At 35.4% G+C, this 27,957-nt stretch overlaps 1 long non-coding RNA gene across 1 annotated transcript; it reads right to left on the bottom strand.

The window, feature by feature from the left end:
• Positions 1 to 286: 286 nt before the first annotated feature.
• LOC143679322 (uncharacterized) lies at positions 287 to 27,102 on the bottom strand. Its single transcript, XR_013173651.1, has 3 exons — positions 26,950 to 27,102; positions 20,167 to 20,245; positions 287 to 374 (listed from the first exon to the last, which is right to left on the bottom strand). It is a non-coding gene; the product is annotated as an uncharacterized LOC143679322 (long non-coding RNA).
• Between the last annotated feature and the right edge of the window lie 855 nt (positions 27,103 to 27,957).

Raw genomic sequence — 27,957 nt, 5'->3', positions numbered from 1 at the left:
GGCAGACCAAAGATCAGCAACGCCCTAACCTTGCATAGAAGACAAAACACTTTAAAGTTCTCAAGGATTTCAAATTAGTTTATAAAGTTCATAATCAAAATTACGTGGCGAATGTTCTAAGTAGCCTTTCAGATGTCCCCCAATGATCTCTGCTCCTGGATTCAAGTTTGTGCGCAATCTCCTCCCCTTGAACTGTGGACTGGGCATATTGATTTGCTTCTAACTAGTCACATATAACACAGTGAAGTCATATTTATGTCACTTACAAGGTTAGGTTCCATGAAAGGCTGTGGCTTTCATCTTGGGCACTCTTTCCAGCTCTCTCTGGATCATTCATCCCTGCAGATGCCATGTTCTGCTGTAGTCCTGTGGAGCTGTATGAAACATGGGATCAGATTAGACCTCAGGCCCAAGCAGCAGAGGGCTTGATGGAGAGGCAATCAGTTAAACTGCACCAGATTACTCACCATGAGAAACTGTGAGAAAATAAATGTATATCCCTTTAAGCTGCAAGGTTTTGGTAAATAATACAGAGTTTTGAGACTTGAGAGTTAGGTACTATGATAACAAATAATGTAAAAGGGGACTTGGCTTAGAACAAGGCAGTAGTCGAAAGCAAGGAAAAAACTGCAAGAATTTGTAGACGGTGTTAATGAAAATGTAATGTGTCCTGAATACAGTGCAGAAGTTTAGACTTTGAAGATGCTGCAGGTAATGACATTCACAATAGTGAAAAAAAATGTTAATAGAAAGTGGAGGAATGTGACTTCTTGTTATATAGTGGCAGATGGTTTTTCCACACTGTGGCATTTGGTTACATAGAATACATGGTAAAACTTTGTACCCTTTGTTTTAGGGTACAACGTTTGCTCACTTAAAGTGACAAAATACTGCACCAGCAGCAGTATTATCAAAAACTCATTTAAAAAATTTACTTTAAAAAAATTACTCAAATTTTACTACTAATCAGAAATCATCAATATTTCTCAACAAACTGCATGACAGCAAGTTTCATTGCTAAATGATAAGTGAATGAAAGTTTTGATTGGTTTTCCCAAATCACGGATTTAATATGCGATAAAAATAAATTTCAAAATAAATAAATAAATTTCAAATCAAATTGTAAGGATGATAGATTCAATAAATAGTGTAGAGACTTACTGTGTAATTCGGCTTTAATACAATATATATATAATAACTATTTAGGAAATAAAGGCCTCTGACATTATCTCATATCACTAACAAAGTAAATTCCAGATATGTTATATAAAACATAATATGTAAAATATTTCAAGACAGATGCTCTATAAAAAATCTTACATATGTTTATAAAAATTATCCAATTAAGTTTTTTAAAAAATTCACATCCAATGACAATAAAACACATGGAGAGAAGATGAGAAAGAATAAATAACCACCAATATTGACAAAGAATGATTTAATAAAGAATCATGAATTATACCACAATATACCAAGGAATAACACATAGTTTAAATGTTGTCATGAACATTATATGTATAATTGACAGAAATAAACGTGTTACATATTCATGATACATTCATATAGTACACATCTCAATATATTCAGATCTATTCTTCTTTTTTTTTGCATTGGGCAGGCTCTGGGAATCAAACCCAGGTCTCTGGCATGGCAGGAGAGAATTCTGCCCTTGAGCCACCATAGCACCACTCCAGAATTCCTATAATTCAAAATTTAGTAATTTAACAAGGTCTCAGTACATAACATTGACATAAAAGAATCATATTTTATATGTTATCCATAAAATATGCAGAAATTGTAATTAAAAACAGTTGTTCCAAAGAAAATTTACAACTTAGGTATATACTTAAGAAAACATGTACAAGATAAGCATGCAGTTAATTACAAAATGCTTATAAGAAATCAAAGACATTAATAAATGGAAAGATATACATATTTTTTATTGGAAGAATCAGCACAGTAATTATGTCAATTCTCCTCAAAATGACCTACAAGTTTGATGGAATTCCTATCAAAATACTAACAAGAATGTTTGTAGACACAAGCTTATTCTAAACTTTCTTTGGAAAGGCACAGTCTCCTCAATAGTAATTTGGGACAACCATCATGACAAAACAGAAATATCAGGAGGAATCATTCTAGTCCATGCTAAGCCTTACTACACAGATATGGTCTTCAAAATAACATAGTATTTGTTGAGGGGGCAAGATGGCAGCATAGTGAGGTGTGGAATTTAACTCACCCTCCAGAGCAGCTAGTAAATAGCCAGAATGGGACAGAACAACTGCTGGGGGAACATCAGTGACTGGACCCACAGTGTACACCAGTCTGAACCAGGAGGAATGGCTGAGATCGAGCCCACAGCAAACTCTAAGCTCCCAAAGCCATGGAGACCAAGCATGCCCTCCCCTATGGGCATGGCAGTCTGCTTCCAAAAGTGGAAAGGAAACAGACTTTACTAGCAGTGAGGCCTTAGCTCAATCATGCTCTAGATGTGGAATTAATTAACAAATTCTGCCTACTGAAAACAGTCCCTGAACACAGATAAATCTGGACCTAGCAGTTTTGCCTTGGCAGAAAGGGGCAGGGGCTGATGTAAAAAAAATAAAACAGAGGCATTTTGAGTTGGGCAGCACAAAATACTGGAAGAGGAGTGGACCCCCCAAAAGGGAAACATAGAGCCTAGAGATACATAGTACATAGAGCCACATACCAACTCAAGCTCTTGATTGACAAACCCAAGGAGTGGGGTCCAGTTCTGAAAAGGCATTTTTGCTTTTTCACTCCTTAAATAGCTCATTAGATAGAACTAAAAGCACTCTCAGGCTCCAGCACTGTCCCAGGCAGGGGCAAAATTAAGCTTGTCTGAGAGACAAAGTAACTAGTCAGGTGAAAGGAGTTAATTCCCTAAAGGGTATATCTTTCCCAAGAAAAAGGGGGTCCGTGCCAAGCTCAAGTAGAATCCCTCTCAAGAAATTCAGCCCCAGGCACAGGAAAACAGAAGCAATTAAAGCCATCCCACCATGTCACCTCTATCTCAAACATGCCTCAGGCAGGGAGATGCTGGTGAAATTAAAGGCACCACATCATTTAAAGCTGGTGAGAAGTGAAGGGCTGACAATCACCACGTGCTGGGCAGGATAGGAAAAACACAGTCTGGAGACTTCACAAGAAAGTCTGAAAATCTTGAAGGGTCTCACCCTCAAGGAAAACTGATGCTAGTTACTCTTTCCTCCTGAGATGTGGGTCTGTCTGTTCTGAGGTCTATAATATCTGAGAAGACCCTCTTCAAAAAAATGTCTCCATGTAAGCAGGGCAAGAAACAGAAAAATAAAAACTGAATAATTCTGATAAGTTAAACAGAACCTGCACTAGAAGTCTAAAATAAGTTAAACTTAATGTCAAAGAACATATAGAGAACAATTGTGTCTAGCAATAAGACACTCAGAAAAAGAGTGAAAACAATCTCCAGGATAAACTAATTAAGGAAATAAATTACTAGATGCCAATACAAAATAATGAGTCAGAAGAAAGGATGAGTGAACTAGAGGACTAGACATCTGAAATCTGACATAAAAAAGAAAACATAGGAAAAAGATTGGAAAAATATGTGTGGGGTCTTAGGGAATTGACTGACGACATGAAATATTTCATGTTGTGGTGTCCCAGAAGGAGAAGAAAAATGAAAAGAAGGAGAAAAACTAATGGAGGAAGTAATCACTGAAAATTTCCCAACTCTTATGAAAGACTTAAAATTACAGACCCAAGAAGTGCAGCATGCCCAAACAGAATACATCCAAATAGACACACTCCATGACAATTACTAATCAGATTGTCAAATGTCAAAGACAAAGAGAGAATTTTGAAAACAGCAAGAGAAAAGCAATCCATCACATACAAGGGAACTTCAATAAGACTATGTGTGGATTTCTCAACAGAAACCACGGAGGAAAAAAGGCAGTGGCATGATATATTTAAAATTCTAAAAGAGAAAAACTGCCAAGTAAGAATTCTATACCTAGAAAAATTGTCCCAAAAATGAAGGGGAGATTAAAATTTTTCAGGCAAACAATCACTGAGAGAATTTGTGACTGATTGTCTCTATAACAAATACTAAAGGGAGCACTACAAGCAGATAGGAAAATGCAGGCAAGGTCTGGAGAAGAGTGTACAAATGAAGACTATCAGTAAAGGTAAAAAGAGAAAAGAAATTAGATATGACATATAAAATAAAAAAAAAAAACAAAATAGTAGAAGAAAGTACTGCCTTTTATTGTAATAACATTAAATGTTAATGGATTGAACTCCACAATCAAAAGAATGGATTAAAAAACAAGACTGATCTATATGGTGTGTATAGGACACTCATTTTAGACTACAGGACAAAAACAAAATTGAAAATGAATGGTTTGGAAAAGATATTTAATGCAAACAACCATCAGAAAGAGCAGGAATAATTATACTAATACCATACAGATCAGACTTCAAATGTAAGCAACTAAGAGATGAAGAAGGACACTAAGTATCAATAAAAGGAACAATTTAATAAGAAGACATAACATTCATAAATATTTATGTACTGAGCAAGAGTGCTCCAAAATACATGAGTCAAACCCTGACAACACTGAAGAGGAAAATAGACACCTCTACCATAATAGTTGGAGACTTCAATTCCTTGCTTTCACTGAAAGTTAGAACATCTAGGCAGAAGATCAATAAGGAAACAAAGATTTTGAATAATATGGAAAATGAACTAGGCTTAACAGAAATTTACAGAATATTATAGCCCACAACAGCAGGGTACATATTTTTTTCTCAAGTGTTCATGGAACATTCTCAAGGACAGACCACATGCTGCATTTCAAAGCAAGTCTCAATACATTTAAAAAGATTGAAATCATACAAAACACTTTTACAATGGAACAAAGTTGGAAATCAATAATAGGCAGAGGGCCAGAAAATTGACCAATATATGGAGGCAAACAACACACTCTTAAATGATCAGTGGGTCAAGGAAGAAACTATAAGAGAAATCAGTGAATATCTCAAAGCAAATGAAAATGAACACCCAACATATCAAAATTGGTGGGATGCAGCAAAGGCAGTGCTGAGAGGGAAATTTATTGCCTTAAATGTCTTTATTAAAAAAGAAAGTTCAAAAATCAAGGAATAATGCCAAGGATTATTAGCTGTGGACCACTGTCTTACCAGAGGAAGACAGAAATAGATGACTAATTAGGAAAGATTTCCTCAGAGAGAAGAGATTATCTATCTTCCTTCTTTGGGGTCAATACTGCCACTTTTACATAAGACAAATACACAGCACAACAATAGAATGCATTATGGAAAGGGAACTTTAAAAAATTGATTGGTCGGGGGAACTTCTGGCATGACAGTGTGAGGAGCTCTGCAAACCTACTCCCCAGCAAAACTGGTGAAAATTATAAAAAAAAAACAAAAACATTTAAAGTTTCTGGAAAAAAAAAATCAAGGAATTGACTGTTCACTTGGAAGAACCAGAGAAAAAACAGCAAACTAATCTGAAGCAAGCAAAAGGAAAGAAATAATGAAGATTAGAGCAGAAATAAATGCAAATAAATGAAATTGAGGATATGAAAACAGCTGGGAAAATCAACAAAACCAGAAGTTGATTCTTTGAGAAAATCAATAAAATCAATGGACACTTAGCTAGGTTAACAAAAAAGATAGAGAGAGGATGCAAAGAAATAAATTAGAAATGGAAGAAGAGATATAACCACTCATCCCACAGGGGAAAAAAAAAAGAGGTAATAAAAAGAAACTATGAGCACCTATATGCTAATAAGTAGAAAACGTGATTAGATGGACAACTTTGTAGAGAGGTATGAACAACCAACATTGACTCAAGAAGAAATAGATGACCTCAACAAACCAATCCCAAGTACAGAGATTGAATCAATCATCAAGAAGCTCCCACAGAGAAAACATCAGAACCAGATGGCTTCACCTGTGAATTCTACCAAGCCTTCAAGAAAGAATTAATACCCAATACTTCTCAAACTCTTCCAGAAAAATGAAGAGGAGAGTTACCTAACTCATTCTATGAAGTCATCATCCCATACCAAAGACAGACAATGAAACTATAACAAAAGAAAATTACAAACAAATCTTTCATGAATATAGATGCAAACATCCTCAACAAAGTACTTGCAACTCAAATCCAGCAGCACATTAAAATACTTATACACCATGATCCAGTGGGACTCATTCCAGGTATACAAGATTGGTTCAACACAAGAAAATCAATTAATGTAAAACACCATATCAATAAATCAAAGAAGAAAAGCCACATGATGATCCTGATTGACACAAAAAAGGCATTTCACAAAATTCAACATCTTTTCTTGATGAAAACACTTCAAAGAATAGGAATAGAAGGGAAACTTTCTCAGCATGACAAACAGAATATATGAAAAACCACAGCTAGCATCATCTTCAATGTGGAAAGCCTGAAAGCTTTTCCTATATGATCAGGAACAAAACAAGGATGCCCACTGTCACCACTGTTATTCAGCATTGTGCTGGAAGTTCTAGCCTAGAGCAATTAGGCAAGAAAAAGAAATAAAAGCAATCCAAATTGGAATGGATTGGTAAAACTCTCACTGTGTTTAGATGATATGATACTATATGTTGAAAATCCCCCAAAAATCTACAGCAAAGCTACTAGAGCTAATAAATCAGTAAAGTGGCAAGGTACAAAAATCAGTGTCCAAAAAGTCAATAGTTTCTGTGCTAGTGATGAGCAATCTGGGGAGGAAAAGAAAAAAGCCATTTACAATAGCTACCAAAATAGTCACATATTTAGGAATAAGTTTAACTGAGAATGCAAAAGATCAACACAGAAAATACAAGAACTATGCAGAGAAATAATTGGAGACCTAAATAAGTGGAAACGCATACCATATTCATGGATTGGAAGACTAAATATAGTTAAGATGTCAATTCTACCCAAACTGACTTATGGATTCAATGCAGTATCAATTAAAATCCCAACAACTTACTTACTTTGCAGAAATAATAAAAACAATAACTAAGTGTATTTGGAAGGGCATATGCCCCAAATAGCTAAAAATATCTTGAGAAATAAAAATTCAGTGGCAGATTTCTTGTTTGTCATGTCAGAGACTGGGGTTCGATTCCAGAGCCTGGCCATGCCAAAAAAAAAAAAAAAAAAAAAAAAAGGCCTGGAAAATGAACTGAGAGTTCTCACAACACCTGACTTTAAAGCATATTATGAATCTACAGTTTTCAAAATAGCATGGTACTGGCATAAAGATAGATATACTGACAATGGAATCCAATAAAATGTTCAGAAATAGACTCTCTTATCCATGAACAATTGATCATTAATGAGGCAGTCAAGCCAGCACACCTGGGACAGAGCAGCCTTTTCAAAAAATGGTTTGGATAACTGGATATTCATATGCAAAAGAATGAAAGAGAATCCATATCTCACACCCTATATAAAAATTAACTCAAAATGGATCAAAGACCTAGATATTAGAGCTATCACCATAAAATTTTTAGAAGAAAATGTAGGGAAATATCTTATAAATTTTGTAATAGGAGGTGGTTTCCTAGACCTTATACCCAAAGCACAAGCATTGACAAAAGGAATAGATAAATGGCATTTCCTCAAAAGTAAACACTTTTTTTGCATCAAAGAATTTTATTAGGAAAGTAAAAAGGCAGCCGATGCAATGGGAAACAATGTTTGGAAACCACATATCAGATAAATATTCAGAATATATACATTCTTCAACTCAATATAAAAAAGACAAACAATTGAAAATGGACAAAAGACATAAACAAACACCTTTCAGAAGATGAAATACAAATTAAAAGACACATGAAAAGATGCTCAACTTCACTGGTTATTAGGGAAATGCAAAGCAAAATCACAATGAGATATCATCTTTTACCCACTAGAATGGCCATTATCAAAAGAACAGAAAATGACAAGTACTGGAGAGTATGTGGATTAAGAGGCACACTAATTCACTTTGGTGGGAATGTAAAATGGTATAACTGTTCTGGAAGGCAGTGTGACAGTGAATCAGGAAGCCAAATATAGAATTGCCATATGATCCAGTAATCTCATTACTAAATATATATTCAGAGGGACTGAAGGCAAGGACACAAATGAACGTTTGACACCAATATTTATGGTAGCATTATTTATGGATTGTCAAGAGATGGAAACAGCCCAAATATCCATCAGTGGATGAGTGGCTAAACAAGCTGTGATATATACAGAAATGTCAGAAACAAAAATACAAATACTATATGCCTCACTCGTATGGACTTAGTATAATGTATACAAATACATACCTTACTCATATGAGCTAAGTATAATATAAAATCTCAGTGAACTGAGTTTGAGACTCTAGGTTATCAGGTTGGGGCCTATTGTAAAGGTTCCTAGATTGTAAGCTTTAACAGCAGTCACATACATTAAAGAATTGAGCTACTGAGCTGTTTATATATAACCTGGTTGTTCCCCGAAATTTCGAGGATTTATGTGATACATGAGACCCAGAGTTAGAGCTCAGAAGCTATGAAAGTCAGCATTACCCCATACAGGAACTATTTAAAAAGTTGAAAAGGGGATCAGATTTTGACCAGAGATATGAATGAAGCTGATCTTGATAATATTCGGGGTAGAATACAGTGTTAAAGATGACATCATCCACATTTAAAAACTTCAATTTCTGTGTAATACCAAAGGGCAAAATTTAGCTTAGTTGGTACAAAATTTGTATTTCAGGTAGCGCATTACCTAATTTAATTTGTATGGTGAGATTAGTTGAATACTATATGTACATGGAATCTTGAATAGGACATGGGATCTCATTGGTTTCTAGGTTAGTGTGATGCACCAATATATTCCAGAATAATTTGGGCATTGAACAAAAAAGTGTTTCAAAGTCCCCTTGGGAAACTGGAGAGAAAGAGGAAATATTCAACTTTCCCATTTGAAAAATTTCTAGTATTCTTGCAAGCAATGGGGACAACCAAAAAAAATCTGAGCCCTTGATCTTGGGGTTCACCCCTATGAAACTTATTCTTGCAAAATAATTGGCTAAGCATTCTGAAAATTATGCATGAGTTATCCCACAGAAAACCTCTTTTGTTGCTTAGATGTGGCCACTCTCTCTAAGCTGAGTCAGTAGGTGAACTCACTGCCCTCTGCCCTATCCTACATGAGACATGACTCTCAGGGGTATAAATGGGGCAATATTTGATAGAATTCCTGGGATTCACTGGGACCCAGCATCATGGAGTTATGAAAGCTTTTTTGACCAAAAAGGGGAAGAGAGAAATGAAACAAAATAGTTTCAGTGGCTGGCTAGAGGGAAGTACCTGAAATTGTTGAGCTGTGGTCCAGTAACTTTGATTCTTGAAGACAATTGTGGAGTAAGATAACTTTTACAATGTGACTGTATGGTTGTGAAAACTTTGTGTCTGAGGGTCTTTTGATTCAGGATATGGACAGATGAGTAAAAAGAAAATGGATAAAATATAAATAAATAATAAGGGGAATATAGGGTAAAATAAATTGTGTAAGTTGAAGTACTAGTGGTCAATGAGAGGGAGGGTAAGTGGTATGGGATGTATGAGTTTTTTCTTTTTATTTCTATTTCTGGAGTAATGCAAATGTTCTAAAAATGATCATGGTGATGAATACACAACTATGTGATGTCTTTGTGACCATTGTGTACTATGTATGGACTGCATGTGCATGAAGATTTTTCAATAAAAATAGTTCAGAAAAACTTATAAGAGAAAGCTGAGAAAAAAACAAAAAACAAAAAACATAGTATTGATGGAGAGACAGACACATAGATCAATTGAACCAAATAGAGAATCCGTAAAAAGACAAACAAAATATTCTCAAAGTATTTGTGACAAGTGTACAAAAAGATTCCAATGAGAGGAAGGCTAGCCTTTCCATTAAATGTGCTGCAGTCATTGGATAGCCATAGGTAAAAACATACTGTACATAAAAATGAACTCCAAAAGGATCAATGACTTAAATATAATACATAAAAGTTAAGAACATTTAGGAAAAAATATGAGAAATTTTTCAAGATCTATGGCTCAGGAAAGAGTTCTGAGACTTGATTTCAAAAGCCCTAACTATTAAAGAAAATTCCTAAATTGGACTTCATTATCATTAAAAACATTTTAATGATTGAGTTGTGTTCCAGTAACCTTGAAAGCCAACATATAGAGAATGAAAAACAAGCTACAGGTTATCATACATATTTGCTAATCACATATTCAACAAAGACTTACAGCTAGAATATATAAAAAATAACAAAACTCACCAGTGGAAAAAATAAATAATCAAACAATTCAATTAGAAAATGGGAACACAAATGAGCAATGAGCAGACATACAACAAAGAGGATACACCAATAGAAATAAGCCTACGAAATATTAGTCAACGTTATTAGCCATTAGGCAAATTCAAATTAAAACCATGCTGAGATACCACTTGGTACCTATTAGAATGACTAAAATAAAACATCATGACCATATTAAATGCTGGCAAGGATGTAGAGAAATTGGACTATTCATACATTGCTGGTATGAATATAAATGGTACAGCCTGTCTGGGAAACAGTCTGTGTTCTAGTTTGCTAGCTGCCTGAATGCAATATAACCAGAAACAAAATGTCTTTTAAAAAGGGGAATTTAATAAACTGTTAGTTTACAGTTCTAAGGCCAAGATAATGTCCCAATTAAAGCAAGTTCAATCAAAGGTATCCAGGGAAAGATAGGTTCAAGAAGACCGATGAAGTTCAGGGTCTCTCATCTGAGAAGGCACATGGTAAACACAGTCACAGTTTCTCCCCCAGCTGAAAGGGTGCATGGTGAGCACAGTGTCATCTGCTAGCTTTCTCTCCTGGCTTCCTGTTTCATGAAGCTCCTGGGGAGGCATCTTCCTTCTTCATTTCCAAAGCGCTGGCTGATGGACTCTGCTTCATGGTGCGGTGGCATTCTCTCCTCTCTCTGAATCTCAGTTCTCCAAAATGTTTCCTCTTTTATAGGACTCCAGAAACTTATCAAGACCCACCCAAACGGGTGGAGACATGTCGTCACCTAATCCAATTTAACAACCACCCTTGATTAAATCACGTCTCCACGGAGATGATCTGATTACAGTTTCAAACATACAATATTGAATAGGAATTATGCTACCTTTATGAAATGGGATTTTGATTAAAACATGGCTTTTCTAGGGTATATACATCCTTTCAAACCAGCACAATCTGGCAGTTTCTTATAAAATTAAGCATGCAATTACCATACAACCCAACCATTGTCCTTTGGAGCACTTATCTAAGAGAAATGAAAATTTTTGTTTACAAAAATTTTGTTTATACAAAAATTTACCCAAAAATTGTACATTAATATTTCTAACAACTTTATTTTTTATTTTTTTTTGTTTTTCTAGCAACCTTATTTTTAACAGGTGAAAACTGGAATCAGAGCAGATGTCCTTCATGAGGTAAAGCAAACTGTATACATATCTATCAGGGAATATCACTCAGCAATAAAATATAGCAAATTATTAATATGCATAAAATTTGGATGAATCTTGGGGGAACTATGCAGAGTGAAATATACTAATTCCAAAAGACCACATATATGATTCTACTTATACAATATTTTTGAAATGACAGAAGATTTGAAATGGAGATCAGAATAGTGGTTACTGGGGTTTAGAGATGGAGGCGTGGGGAACAGAGGGAAGTGGTTATAGTTACAAATAAAAGGGCAGCACAAGGGTTCTTTATAATGCTGGAATTGGTTGAGAATCTTGACTGTAGTGATAGATTCACAAACGTACAAAGATAATGATTCTGAGCATAATTTCATACACATGCATACACACACTCGAGGGCAAGAAGTAAAACTTGTGAACTCTGAATAAGATCAGTAGATTGTACAAAAATCAACATTATGATTTTATGTTGTCCTTTAAATCTGCAAATTTAAATGTGCAAAAGTTAACCACTGGATGAAATTGGACAAGGTGTACAAAGGAGCTCTATTTTGTAACTTCATGCTTATCTACAATTATCTCAATAAAATTTCAATTAAATATATAAGTTTTAGAAGAAAAGCCTGTGTAGGATGAACACATTTTTATGAGAAATAGCTGTGTATATTCATATGTGCATAAGTGAGTGTGTGCATGTGTACATGGATAGAAAAAAATGTTTCTGTATATTGCACCACCAACTCTAAACGCTGGCTACTTGAAGGGATAATAATGTGACTTAGATTTGTTGGTGAAAATGATATACTTCCTAGGTACTTCTGTTTGAAATTTTATCATGTGTATATATTTATTTTAATATGAAGTTAAAAAACTGTAACAAAATTAAAATATTAAGTACTTGAACTTAAGCAAGTATAGCTGTGAGACTCATAATGCATGTAGATTGTGCCTTTAATTTATATCATTAATGGGATAATTGTTTTATTATCTAATATGTTTCATGCTCACAATGTTCCTATTAGGAGTGTTTGTTTTATAAGTAAGATTAAGCCTAGTATCTTATTATTTTAATACAGCAGGAACATTTTATTTCCTCATGCTACATAGTCATCATGAGTCATTGTGGGCTTGTTCATCTTGCTTTCTCAGAGACCCCTCCTGATGGGACATGTGCCATCTTGAATATTGCAGGTTATCATGTTGGAGGGAAAGAGTTCTGCGGAATCTCACAAGAGCAAGTAAAATGCCTCTGCTCTCCACAAAGAATTATGTCACTCCCAATTCCAACTCATTAAGCAGAACCATTCAGATAAATAATTAAAAGGGAGTCTCAAAATCCAACCTAGCTGTGTCCATGGAAGGCAACAGAAGCAGAAATATTTTTACAATAGTCCAAATAATAATAAAAATTACTAGCAATATTTTAAGTGATATCTCATGCTGTTCAGAAAGCAATAACAGAAGGACATGAAAAGTCTACAAAGGTGGGCTATGAAGATGACCTCAGAGAAATAGAGAATAACCAAAAGTGAATGTGGTGATGAATATAAAGGAGGAAAGGAGGAAGAGGTCAATATACCTTGACAGTATAAAAAGAGGCAGTTTAAGGCTGTATTTGGGGGGGAGGGGTATCAGTTAATAGTAAACTTAGTTACGCAGTTTTAAATGAGTATGTAGAAGTTCTAGGGTGAGGTACAGAAGTCAGTGGTTTGTGTGGAAAAGCGAACATGGCATAAGGAAATGGAGACAATGTGAATATAAGAATCCGTGAACAACAAATCAAAGTCACACCCAGTGGATGACCCTGCCCTTGCTACCATCCTTAGCTTCAATTGTCACATAAGGCAACAAATTTAATCTCAGTGGCTTTTGTCTTGACTGCTTTATTGATCCCAGTATCCCCAAGGTTATTGCAGCATCTAGGTTATAGTAAACACTGGATCAATGCATATTGAAGCATAAGTAATTATGATTGTTAGGGAAATCACAGACACCAGGTAGGGGGCCATTGTCCAGACTTCACCTATACCCTCCTTCTTTGGGTAAGTTAGAAACACAGACGAAAGGGCCATCCTCTGACCTTTTGCTACCCTTACCTCTTTTCCTATTGTGTGCTGTTCCATAAACTGCAGGAGATGTGAGGTCTAACGAAAAGGACCAAACCTTAAACCTGGAAACAGAGAACAAGAAGCCCCAGATGTTTATCAGAACAGGAATTCTCAGTGGCAGGGGCCGTTCCCTTGAAGCGGATACAAACCACCCTCAAACAGTATGATTGGTCTCTCAGCTCCGGCATGAAGTGGGACATGCAGAGCTGCCCTCTACCAACCCCTACCCCGAGCAGTTTTCAGCCACTCCATGAGACTAACTTGGATAGGACTTCTTCCTCTGGTGTTTTAGACTCTTGATACTGGGTAAATGACAAGGAAATTATCTGCCTTTCCTGGACTCTTCAGGCTGTGTAAGTAGTAAAGTGATCATTTGCTGAATGTTTCTGTTGTGCTCTGACCCTTGTTCCCATGATGCACTGCTGTAGCAACTGTCCCCAAATTATCACAAGGACATTTCTTAATAATGTCTGGTTGGTTTCTTTGCACTTTGAATTGAATTTGTATTTCAAAATCAGTTTTTGACAAAAAAAATTAAAGATAAAAAGGTGAAACCCTTTAGGCATGCCTTAATAAAAATGCATACATTTGTCTTGGTAAAAGTCTTCAGATGTAGTTCAAATCTACTTTCAATTTTTTTGCAAATAAATAGTAGTAGAATTGCTTGTATGATGACAAAAATATCTTTTGAATTACATATAGTCCTTTATTGCTATTAAACTGTTAGTTGTATTTGATAAATGTTAGGCTACTGGTGATGGAGTACATTGGTCTGACTTCATCTGAAGTAGATTTGTAAGATTTTCACTTATTTTATTTATTTCTTGTGGGGACGTTCTTTGGCAGGAGTATCCTGCAATTTCTTCTCTAGCTTTTGTTTTTGTTTTTTGCTGCTATATTACTCTTACTAATTCATGTAATGCCACTTAGAAGAACAAAGCAGGATAAAATAGTTAAAGTTAAAATAGTATCATATTGGTGCTGATGGTAGCACAACATTGAGGATGTAATTAATAGCACTGAATTATATATTTGAATGAGGCTAAACGTGGAAATTTTGGTTGTACATATGTAAACAGAATAAATTTTTTAAAAAATAAATCCATGGTACTGTGCAACACAAAGAGTGAACCCTAAGGTAAACCATTTACTATAGTTAATAGAACAATTATAAAAATGTGGTTTCATTAATTGTAACAAATGTACCACACAAATGCAAGGGGTAAATAATAGCTGATACACAGGAATTCTGTATTTAATGCACTATTATTTCTGTTAATCACAATTCTCTAATAAAAAAAATTGTATAAGAGAGCCTGTCAAGTCTGGATTTTACTCAATGATTCCTGATTCTTGGCACAATAAATTAGTAGCTCCCAAAGAGTTAAATAGATATGTGAAGAAAATGTAAAATGAAAGATTTCTAGATTGTCACTGAAAACATCCTAATTCAAGACTATCCAATCAACACCTTAGGTATTCAAGGGGTTATTCTAAGTATTTCAGCAAAGAGAGTGATATCGTCTCACTGTATTGTTGTGACAATTATTTGAAAGGAGAACTATGACGTGTACAATCAACATTATATTTTATTATCATAATTTCTGATAAATCAGTACAACATAGTATGAAAATTAGAACAAATATAGTATACTAGGCAAATATAAGTAATTTGGTTAGGGATAATTCTGAGCACAGAAAACGTATTGTTATTGTCCAGCACCCAAATCACTTCAATATATTAGACTTCCAATTAATTTTTCATCATTGATATTTTAAATTGAAATCCTCAAAATTGAAGTAATCTTAAAAGAACACAGATATTAATCATCAAATCTATATACATACAACTCCTTAAGTGTACCACATGTGTATGTTTTTATTTATAAAGAAAGTGAAAGAGAAGAGAGAGGGAAAGAGAAAGAAATCAGTTAGTTTAAAAAACCCTGAATTTTAAGGGCCCATTTTATGATACAAGATTATTGGAGTTGAAACTCCCAGTTCCATAGAAAAGATTATTAAAATACATATCCAACATAGGGTGTCAAGATAGTGCTTGTGGTGATAGAAAAAGATCATTATACTGGCTGTTATTAAATCACTTTAGAATAAATATAGCTAACAAAAACTATTTTTATGAGTGTTTAGCAACTCACCTCCAATAGAAAGTAAAGGAAATATTTAGATGTGATGGCGTATTTTCAACTATTATCTGGAGAGAAGACTAATGTAGAAAAAGATGAAATGGTCAATATAAATAAAAAAATATTTTGCCAAGCTGAATCTTATTTTATTAAATTTCACAGATTTCCCTCAAATCACTTAAGTACTTTTTAGTACTGCAATTGAAGTCAGACACAACATATTAATAACTTATTTTTATTTGATGCATGAAGATATAATGAACGATATAAGAAAGTACCTTTCATAACATGTTGTGCAGAAACTTGAACTGTTCAGTGTCATTACAATTTATAAAATTATCCTATACTTAGGTTTTCACAGTACATGTAAATGTAGTTAATTTCTCTGGGTGTCAGACTGTTAATTTCAAAAGTATGCTACCAAATTATTAGATCTTAGAACTCTCAAAGACTATGATAAATGACTATGAAATAACTTACATTCAGAATGTAAATTTAAGCAGCTTCTTTCTGAAAATTTTCACAAAGCATTATTTATATAAGATTGATTATTATTGTTTCTTTAGCCAGAAGTAAAAGCTATCATATTGAATAGCTATTTTAATTAATACATATATGACACTGCAATAAATTCGGCTTCTGCATAGTAAATGAGAAAAGTAGATATTTTGGAATTAGACAAATGGATTTGGATTATCAGATATGAGTTACTGATTGCCAATTACCTGGGCATGCATAAGTAAGTTAATTAAATATCCTGAGCCTTATTTATGTTCATTTTTTTAAACAGTGATTTGGAAAATTTAAATTGTTGTTGGGAAAATGACATGATATGACATCCCTCATTCTGTCAAGGCCTTATTTCAAACACTTTTGAACAAGAGCAACAGATCTACGAAATTGCCTCCACTTTCCCAACTCAATCCTTTTTCAGCTTCATCAAGACTATCAGCACAAGCTTCTTGAAGCACAAATATCATATCGTGTGCATCACCGTCTCTATCTTGCTTTCAGGTTAAATTTCAGACTTACTTGCTTTTCCTACTAGGTCCTTGTATTGGTCTCAGTTCTCCAAGAAACAAAACAGACAGGATACATGTATAGGCATACCTCAGAAGTATTGTGGTTTGGGTTAAAGAACAATGCAATAAGTGAATATTGCATTAAAGCGAGTTACACAATTTTTTAAAAATTTTCTAGTGATATAAAAGTTATGTTTTTACCACACTATAGTCAATTCAGTGTGAAATAGCATTATATCAAAAAAAAAACAATGTACAAACTTCAAATAAAACATGACAGAGAGACATGAAATGAGCATATACTATTGGAAAAAAATGGTGCCAATAGATTTGCACCATGCAGGGTTGCTACTAACCTTCAACTTGTAAAAATTGCAGTAACTGCAAAGTGCAATAAATCAAAGTGAAATATAAAAAGATGTGCTCATATATATATGTGGAGATAAAGAAAATTCAATACAAGAATTGTATTGAAATGACCATGGGAATTGGCAAGTTTGAAATCTGTATGGCAGGCCACAAATTGGAAGCTCAGGGAAGGTGAAGTTAAATTAATTCCCCAGGAGTCAAGACTTGTTGCAAACTCTAACGAAGGTAACATTGAATTTCCCAGGAGAAGTCTGGCTGAAGTAATGATAGAACTACTTTGTTTTGCAGCTGCTAAAATCCTCAGTTTTCTCTTTAAAGCCTTCAACTGATTGTATGAAGAGACTCACCTCATTGCTAATAGCAAACCTCTTTTTGGCTTTAGATGTGTTCAGCCTTAGATGCAATCAAGTGGCTGATGCTTAGATTCATCTACTGCCTACCCTCACAATAACAAGCCAACTAGTGCTTTGTTGAATGTACAACTGGACCACCATAATCTAAACAAAGCAGCATATTAAATTAACCATTACAGTCTGTGCTGGTTTGAAAGGATGCATGTTCCCTAGAAAAGCCATGTTTTAATCCTAATCCCATTTTGTAAAGGCAGCCATTTCTTCTAATCTCTATTCAGTACTGAATGTTTGAAACTGCAATTAGATCGTCTCCCTGGAGATGTGACATGTCTCCACCCATTTGGGTGGGTTTTGATAAGTTTCTGGAACCCTATAAAAGAGAAAACATTTTGGAGATTCAGGAGATTCAGAGAGAGCAGAGCAGAACAACATAGCCACGAGAAGCAGAACCCATCAGCCAGCGACCTTTGGAGATGAAGAAGAAAAACGCCTCCCGGGGAGCTTCATGAAACAGGAAGCCAGGAGAAACAGCTAACAGATGACACCATGTTCTCCATGTGCCTTTCCAGATGAGAGAGAAACTCTGACTATGTGTGCCATGTGCCCTTCCACTTGAGAGAGAAACCCTGAACTCCGTTGGCTTTCTTGAACCAAGGCGTCTTTCCCTGGATGCCTTAGATTGGACATTTCTATAGACTTGCTTTAATTGGGACATTTTCTCAGCCTTAGAATGTAAACTAGCAACTTATTGGATCCCCCTTTTTAAAAGCCATTCTGTTTCTGGTGTACTGTGTTCCGGCAGCTAGCAAACTAGAACACAGTCCTTCATGACTTTGTACCTGCTTAGCCTTCTACTCATGAAACAATCTGCATCTATCTCCCACATGGAAATGATCTCAATCTATTGCATATTTATGTGCTTGTCTGTCTCAAAAATTAAGCCATAAGCTTCTTCAGGACTGTTTTTCATTAATCTTTATATTCACACCTGGAAGAGACAGGTATGTAAAGTATACTGAGACTTTAATTCTTCAAATGTACCAAAGTAATTTTCAGTAATATATAGCATAGTTCTAATATTATATTCACAAAGTCTTCCCATTTCTTAACTATGGAGATTTAAATGCCTGCTGTATGTGGATCATGGGGCTAGGCACTATAATGAAGTAATTTCCTGCCCTGACTCTTTCCAAGAATCTCATGGCAAGGAAAGGAGGTTTGATCCTGTGTTCTGGAATATTTGAAGTGTGCTATGCCCATTGCCAGGGCTCTTCCTTCATCTCCTTCCTCTCCTTCTTCCTTCCCTCACTCCTTCTTTTCTTCCTTCCTCCTTCCCCTGTCCTCTCTCCCTTCCTTTGTCCCTTGCCTCCTTCCTCTGTTTCTTCTTTCCTCAATTGTCTGACTAAAATGAACTGTGCATTTCATCTTTCATGTTATACTGCATGGATTTTGCTTTCTCTAGAAAACTTTCCCTGATTCTTCAAAGTAAATTACATGCCTTGTTTATGTGCTATTATGGTGTTTAAATCAGGCCTTACATAGATTACAACACACCGCTTTATATTTGCTGTTTAATTGTCTATTTTCCTCATTAGATTGCAAATTTCCTCAAATATAAATTCCTTAGAATCCAAACTTTTCTCATGACCACTGAGGAACTGGCAGGAAACAGTCTCTCTGATATCTGCTTGAGCCGTTCATACCCTAAATATCATACCATAGCCACACTGACATTTCATTGGTTACTGAAAAGTAACAGACTTGTTCTGTGGCCTTTTGGATTATTCTCTTTTTCATTTCCTATGACTGTCCCATTCTTATCATTTACTTTCTCACCTCAAACAGCACCTTCTCTGCACATCACCTCACCTGAGAGGCTTCACAGATGTTAAAGTAATAGCCTTTCTGATAGTTCACATTACTTTTTCAACATTTCTTCAAAACTCTGAGTTTATCTTGTTTTAAGCATACATGCTGTTTGTTATTTTAAAACATATTTGCAGACTGTAAGCCCCCTGAGAACATGGAATTTAGTTTTCTTGCCTGGTATTATATCCCCAGTCCCAAAGGAATGCTTGTATGCAGTTCCTATTACAATAACTTTTTGTTTAGCTAAATCTGTGTATTAATTTCTAAATAATTCCATTTAATAATATGGAGATAATTTGAAATATACAATTTGTAAAAGTTTATATGCAAATCACATTTCTATGAGTATTATAGCATTCTTTATTGCAATGATGAAGAAATAAACGAATGTGCACAATTGGAAATTAACCATTTTATCATAGAATCATGGAGTTACAGAGTTGGAAGTGATTTAGAAAAGCATACTGTCCAGTTTCTGAAGAAATTGCAGCTAGTTCTGAGAATCTCCAGCTAGCAGGAGATGTGCCAAAATTAGAGCACAGGATTTCTGACTTTTATGTTTGTAATCCATAAATTTACAATATGTTATAACATAGCAACTCAAAATACTGTTAGAAAAAATTGTAACTCTTACTATGTCCCTCTCTTTATCCTTTGTATTAATGACCTTTCTGAAATTCTGCATAATGCCCAAAGGTTTGGACAAAGTTCAGTCTGTTTCGAAACATTTTCAATCATGTTACTTACTGTTTTTGTAATGTCTTTTTCAGGCTAGTATTATTTTCTATTTATATTCCAATTTGCTTTTCTGGATCATAAGAGGAACCTACCATGGGAAGAATGAGAAAACATTTCAAATTTCCCTCTACAATTATCCCCCTGTATCCCTTCTTTCTTCTTTGGATTGTTGGTGGTTCGTGATATATAGTGCTAGTAACTGCAAATATACTATACCAGATTCATCAGAATGTTTTTCTCACTTGTTACCTTGTATGCCAGTTCTAATCCATACTTAATCTATCCCATCTCCCTCTTTCCCCAAATTCTGAAATGCTTATATAAAAAAATAACTGCAACTATGACAACAAACTAAATTGAACTAAATTTCATCCGTTCTACACAATATTCCTGGAAAAGGATATTTTCTATATAAACAATTTCTAATTTTTTTCAACTATATATTTCTTCCATAATATGCAAACTCATGTTTATGCCCTGAAGGACAATTCATTTTCTCATCCGAAAAATTTTATTTCCTCTGAAACTTTTTCCCTACAAATGACAATTTGCACCATTAGTTTCCCTTAAGTCACATTCCAAATGCAGATTATGATCATTCACTTATCAATCTTTGATATGAAGAATTTGAATAATAATATATCAACTGAAAAACTACTATTTTGTGGATTAGCTTCATGGTACTATAAGATGATGACATATGGATTTTGACATTTTTAGTATAGCTGCGATTTATTGTGAAATTCTTTGTATATTTTATTGCATTTTATTCATCTTTAACTCCTATCAAGTAGTGTAAAAAAGTTTCAAAATGTTAATGAGTGATGATACTAATACTAGAGTAAATCCACAAATTTTTAAAATTTTGCCATGACGTAACTCATTCACCTTAATGACTTTGGCAATCTTTAATTTTGATTTTGTATTCTAAAAGGATACAAAGCTAACCCATTGTGCATTTTCAAGTAAAAGAAAAATAACGCAAAAAAATTTCATATATATGAAATTTCAAAATAACATATATTTCTCCTCTCTGAGAATAGAACATTGATCCACCTGTCATTTCACCCCCACAGTAAGAAAAGCCGTTGTTGGTGCAGTTTTCTTTCATTAGTGTTGTAGAAATGCATTATGCAGGAAAGTAGCAGATTGCTGGTAATATAATCACAAAGAAGGTTATAGCAACCTCCTAGAGCTCAAAGGGACAGCCTGCAGGCAGCCCTCTCTTTAGATAAGAAAAAATGCAGGATGCAGAGAAAGATATTCTCCATTTTAAGGGCTTTTAACAGAGAGTACAAAGGAAAAAGAAAGGCCTATTAGGCTTTAGATATAGAAATGTTGCCTTAGAATAATTCATTTTAAAGGGTGCTGGAAAAGAGAACAAAGGGAAAAGAAACACTAAGGAAAGGCATGGTTTGAACACAGAAAACTCCTTACTATAAGAGTAGTTCATGACAGTTATGACTGTTTTAGCCGCCTCCAGCATATATTGAAAAAAACAAGCAGAAATAGTTAAACTAAAAATTGGCAATTAAGAAGATAACATAAAACTAACAACATTTTACAAATATTGTATACTGTCAGTATACATTTTATTTCTCTGACAGTAGAACAGTAATTGCTCTTGAAGTCATTTCAAGAAAGGATATTTTATAAACCTTAGGATTCATATTAATAGATATCAAATAAAATCTTTAGTGAATTTTTATCAATTCAATTATACTCTGCTCTTCTGAAGGATACTTAATGAAAAATTAGTAAATATATAGCTGCATAGAGAGAGGTCACTGGCTTTAAAAGGGTGAAGTGTGAACTAAGATACAGTAAAGACAGCTGGCACACAGGCACAAAGGACATGCAAGGAAGGCCAAGATCAGATGCAGTATCTTACCCATTTAATTCTCACAGTAACCCCATTTGGAAGATGTACTGTTATTGTGCCCATTTTATGAAGAAATTTAGTGTTTCAGCACAACCTCAAGATAAAAGAACATGCCAGGCAGAAAATTACTCATAAGTCTTAATGAGGAACTTCTAAACAGGAGTAAATTCTCAATGGTGGCCAGTTGGGAAGTGCTTGTGGTTCAGGCAAGAGAAAGTTATTTTCATTATCTCATCATGGCTATAGCTCTGATGGTCCTTCTACCTGAATTTGCAGGGCCTGCATGGGCCCCGCCATGACCAGTTTAACAGAAGTGGGAACAGCTGTTCATACCCATGAATCAAGGCTAGTAAGGGTGGATATAATCAGTATGTACACTGCTACAGAGCTTGCTTGTTATCTTTTAACTGCTTCTTTAAAAGTCTACTCATTCTTTAAATTAACCCCACTGGTGTGGGGTTGTAGGGCAAATGAAATGTCCATAAGACATCATGTTCAGTAGCCAAGGTTAGGGTTAGTTGCAAAGGAGGTCTTCTATCACTGTTCGCATGGGTGGGAAGACTTAAGACTATACTTAGCCTTTCTAAGCTATGTATTGCAGATCTGTGCTTAGCTGTTCCTACTGGGAAGATCAGCAACAATCCAGTGGTCATATCTATGGCTATAAGAGCATATTTTGCACTTCCAGAAAAGGGAAGAGGCCCAGTGTATTCTACCTGCCACCTGATGACTTGAATCTGCTCACAGTTAATGTGACTGAATTAATGAGGAAATATCCTTGGGTATCACAGTAAACAAGAGGGACAGGAGTCCACAACTTCTTCCAGTAATTGTCTAGTGATGGGCAGCTGGAATTGTTGTGCCAGTCTGGTACCATAGGGGTACTGACTTTCTATGCAACCATTTAGCAGCCTCATGTGATACTGGCTTTAGACTACAAATTTTCCAAAGAATCTGCTTCAATATTGCAGAAAAGAATAAGTGTTATGGGCAGAGACATGAAACATGGTTACCTTTTACTTGTGATAGTAGTTTAGATGTCTTTCCACATTTATTTTCCTCATGAGGGGTGGCTAATAGCAGTCCATTGCTGTTGTTTCCATGTGACCATCCACACTGTATGTCATGGTACTCTACCCAATTATTAGCACAGCTTATGGATCTCCTGGTTTGTGAACAATGACCCACTGGCAGCTCTGTATGGTCCCAGTTTTCCACCATATAGTGTTTTACTAGGCTCCATGTCTATGGCAATCCAAATGCCAGGCTGCCCATGCACTGATCCATCAATATACTAGGCAAACTTAAGTATACTGTCATATCAGTCAATTGAGGGCCCTGAGAGACCTACATGAGGAGGATCAACAGGGAGAGGGAAGTGTTACTGGTTAACATGACATCATCAATATAGTGAAATAGATTTATACTTTTCCATTTAGTCAAATCCTTTGCTATGAGACTGCAGCAAGTGGTCAGGCTATGTAAATAGCCTCACGGGACTATGATGAAAATTCTTCATTCTCCTTCCTTGGTGAAGGTAAAAACATATTGACTGGCCCTATTTAACAGAATACCAAAGGAAACAAAGTGATAAGAATACAATTGATTGCTAATTGCTTATAGTAAAGAGGCAACCTTTGGAACTACTGAATAAAAAGATAGCATTGCTTTATCTTCTATTTCCAAACTTCTTTTTTCTCCTTTTATTCATAAAATGAAGAATCTAAGGGATCCCAAGTCTTTGAATCTCAGTTGGGAGGACTCAGAATATGCCTCATTTGCCCCCAGGCACTCTACTCCCTCTTACTCTAACATTCCATTTTGGCATGCTAATATTTCTAAACTCTTATGTACACAAAGTAGCCTCTCATTCAGTGCATCCTTCAAATATACTGATTTCTCTGTCTTTCTGAGAAAGTCTGCTGTAGTTGACCATGTCACACCCAACAACCACCAACTAACTGTAGCACATTCAAGCAAGTGGGAAACCTCTCCCCACATCAAGGAAGTAAGCCATCCAGGGATCAACCCAACAGAGTTTCCTTTCCCTAGACTTATGCTTTCTATGGTCAGTGACTGTTTGGTCTCCTGGCTGGCTTGCCAAATGTTCCAGCCCAGCATGACTACAAGACCAAAGGACACACCAGGCAGAGAATTACCCATGAGTTTTAAGCTTGTTTTTTTTTATTTTTGCATGGGCAGGCACCAAGAATCGAACCCAAGTCTCCAGCAGGGCAGCCAAGAATTCTGCCTGCTGAGCCACCGTGGCCTGCCCCTCATGAGTTTTAATTAGGGACTTATGAACAAGAGGATATTCTTCTCAATGGTGGCCAGTTGCAGAATGGAAGCCGGCATTCAGCTCAATAAGAGAGAAGGAGGAGTGCCAAAAGGGCAGTTTATAAGTCTCAGCATAGTTTTGCAAGATTTGGTTGCAATGGAGTTTCAGAAGAATTCTGCGAAGGCTCATTAGGTAAGGGGCATTTTATATTCTTTGACTTTTAACATCTGTCCTGGTCAGGTAGACAGCTGCATGCACTGACTTGCTCTGAAAATGGAAGAGGGGGCATGGCCTGGGCTCTGGGTCCTTATGTTGAGCCAGAAAATGATAAGTAAGTAACCCAAAATTGTATTGGCAGATATTGCATGCCATGAATGATAGAGTCAGGATTCAATTTCAATAGTCAGCTTCAGAAGGCTTGCTGAAAGCATATAGGTAATTAGCTGTGCAGACTTGTTGAAAGTCTGGTCACCTTTTGCTTCTATTTCATGTATAAAATTGGGAGGTTTAAATGGACTTACTCTGTTTAGGTTGCTCTTTTGTCCACTTTTTTCTTGCTCTTTCAGACCCCTTTTTCTGTCTAAAATATTCAATGTAATTCATCTATGCCTATATGCAAATCCATATAATTGCTCTACTGTATTCATATTTCCATAACTCTATAACTGATAATAAATTGCCTGGTTTTTGTATCTGCATCTATGTTACTTATCTTTATACATTCTATACTTGAGTTAAAGGAATCCCTAATGAACAAGCATTTTATCATTGAGGTCTGCTCTGCCTTTTCATGTCCTCAAGGGAACACTTTTAGAGTCTGGATGTTTCAGCAGTGTAAACGTAATGGATACCATGTTTTATTTATTCTGTTTAAAGGCAAAGGTAACTTGACCTTTGCATTACTGAAGCCTTTTTTAAAGAGAAGGTCGACATTTTAACTGTTTCTAAATGACCCAAAGGAATTCACAATAATAAGGCAGAGTGAATTTGACTTCTCAAAGCAAGAGTGTCTAAAAACATGACTTGGCCATGGGTAGGGTACTTATGTATGCTCCTTGGAAACAACATTACTTTATGTACAGCACATAAAGGAACTTACTGAACTAAGTATTTTGGAAAAAAAGTTTAAAATTTTTATATTAAGATAGAAAATGAAGAGTATTATCACTTCTTCCCTGAAGAGTGAATACAATTCTCCCCAAATAGCTGAGATTATAAAATAATTTGGAAGACAAGGCTGCTAATGACTGTAAGCATTCTCCCATTCTTTTGTGTATTAAAAGATAAAAATCCAATCCATTAAGATGACTGTAGAGAAGAGAGAGGAAAAGAACAGAGAGGTCTAGGTATTATAAGTCATTATACTGTTTCAAATTGAAAGGTAAGAGAGAGACCCATAGGGTAAAATGAGATAGGCAGAAACAAGCCCTCAGGAGGCTTTAGCATTCAGGGAGACCAATTCAAATCGGATGTGAAGGGAGAATACAAGCCAATTTAAAGTGATGCACAGCATAGTCAATGTGATGTGCAAGAATGATTTTTTCAGCCCTTTTGGATAGGGGTGAGAAGCCTGCCAGGTAGAAGGCTAATGAGGGATTAGCTGCTGGTTCAGTAGTTCAATGCCTAGGGATCAATTGATTAGGAGTGTCACAACCCTCCAAAATCAGGGAACAGTCACCCAGGGAGTGTGCAGAAATTCTCCCCATCTGATCATTATCTGTCCTACTTATACAGCACTTTTCAGCAAAAGAACAGTGTATGGAAACACTCATCAGTGGCTTTTTTAAAAATCGCTTTTGCATGTATTGGTAATATGAAGTGAAGGTATTAAAAAAAGCTAAATTTTCTTTTGGAATAGGAAAGAAATAAAATCGAAGAATTATTTTGTATTTGTGGGTAAAGATAGCTGTTCTTTGGCACCTTTCTCAGTTATAAGTACAAATAATGGTTGCTGCTGAGGAAAGTGATGATAGAACTGTGCTGAGCCCACGAGGCATTTCTCTACAAGGAAACCGATCTTGCATCTGTCACATAACTTGTGTTTTGCCCTTCCTTGACCTCATTTGTGGTCTTGCCTTTTAGAAAGTCCCAGATAAAGGTCAGTTTGAAGTGTCCAGTTAATAAAAGAGTACCATATTCCTGATCAATCACTCCAGGTAGTATATAGACAGATTGAAAGTATATTACTAGTGAATATAATTATTAATGCTACTTAATTTTCAAAAAAGTTATAAAGTATTATATGTGTAAAATATGTCAACTGAATAACTCACATATATGCTTATATGCATATCATAAAATAGATAACTGACAAGACTTGGGTGAATTCAGATATGCCTACCTGTAACTATGTTAACTGGGTGCTCATTTTAAAGTTCCAAAAGTGCAAATTGTTTTGTCATTTTCATTTCCCTTATGCTTCGCTTCAACAGAAACAAAAATAACAAAACACTCACAACCAATTCTACTCTAACATGAGTGTTAGGGAAACATATTATTTCCATAGCTTTTTCTGTTCTTTTATGTATAAAAAGGCTGAAAGCAATGCACTATATTTTACTTGGGGAGATAAGGGCAAAATAATAAATAACACAGAAAATGACAAAACACCTAACTTGTTATCTAAACCTACCTATGACTTCCAGGCATAGTTAGCTCTCAAAAATGAATTTCAATTCTTCACCAAAGCCAAGGAAGAATGCAATCTTGAAAGGATAGATTTCATAATTAAAATAAAGTCTACTAGACAGAGAAGTAAGAAAGCAAAAGGCACTGGATAGATGTTACTAAGGTAACTGAAGCTTGTCATCATTTTACCCAGGTCACTTTTAATCTGAGTGAAAGCAGACGTTCTTTTTCAGAATGACTACATTATGAAGTTTCTAGAATGATTTTGATGCAGGCAATTTATATTTTCTTTCTCAATAACAGCACTTTTTTAGGGGTAAAATTGAATTAAAATGAGCTTGTCTTATTGAGAAAAAAGAAAAGAAAACTACTACAGCAACAAAACATATAAGAATATGCAGGCACTGAATTCTGTGCAATAGAAATGAGAAAGTTTCAATTTAGTACAATTTTTAAGCCTAAAAAATCCTAAACTTTTCAGGTACTATTTTAATGTATTCACTGTTAATATTTTCACATTTCAGAACTTTGTAGATGAGTTCCCACCCCCCACCGCACCCCAAATCTGGGTTCATTCCTCGGTGCAGCTTAATAAACAGGCACACTGAATAGGCTGCGGAGAAAAAGAAGATTTATTTATACAGGCGGGAGGGCAGGCGAAACTTCCCAAACCTGCCTCCATGTAGCAATTTTTCTCTGGGCTTTTATATATGTTAAAGACAAAGAAAGATGATCGTCTTGAACAACAAGTAACAAGGGTCTGGAGAACTTCATTAGTTCCATATCTCAGTTATTTACTACTCACTTTAGGCTTTACATCTGAGGCAGTTAGGGAAGTAGGGAAGAAGTAACCCTAAGATCCATAAGGCACCTAACCCTCACGCAGCCAGCCCTCACTCAGCCTGATGCCCAAACAGAACCAGTGAAGACCACAGCTCATCAATCACCTATTAGCATAGCCAGAAGGGAAAGGACTCTTTCAAGTCCCTGTACTGAAAGGACCCTGATCTCA

The sequence above is a fragment of the Tamandua tetradactyla genome, chromosome 4 (assembly GCF_023851605.1).
Source record: "Tamandua tetradactyla isolate mTamTet1 chromosome 4, mTamTet1.pri, whole genome shotgun sequence".
Classification (NCBI taxonomy): domain Eukaryota; kingdom Metazoa; phylum Chordata; class Mammalia; order Pilosa; family Myrmecophagidae; genus Tamandua; species Tamandua tetradactyla.
The sequence above is the reverse complement of the archived record's forward strand: the minus strand, read 5'-3'. Positions and strand labels throughout refer to the sequence as shown.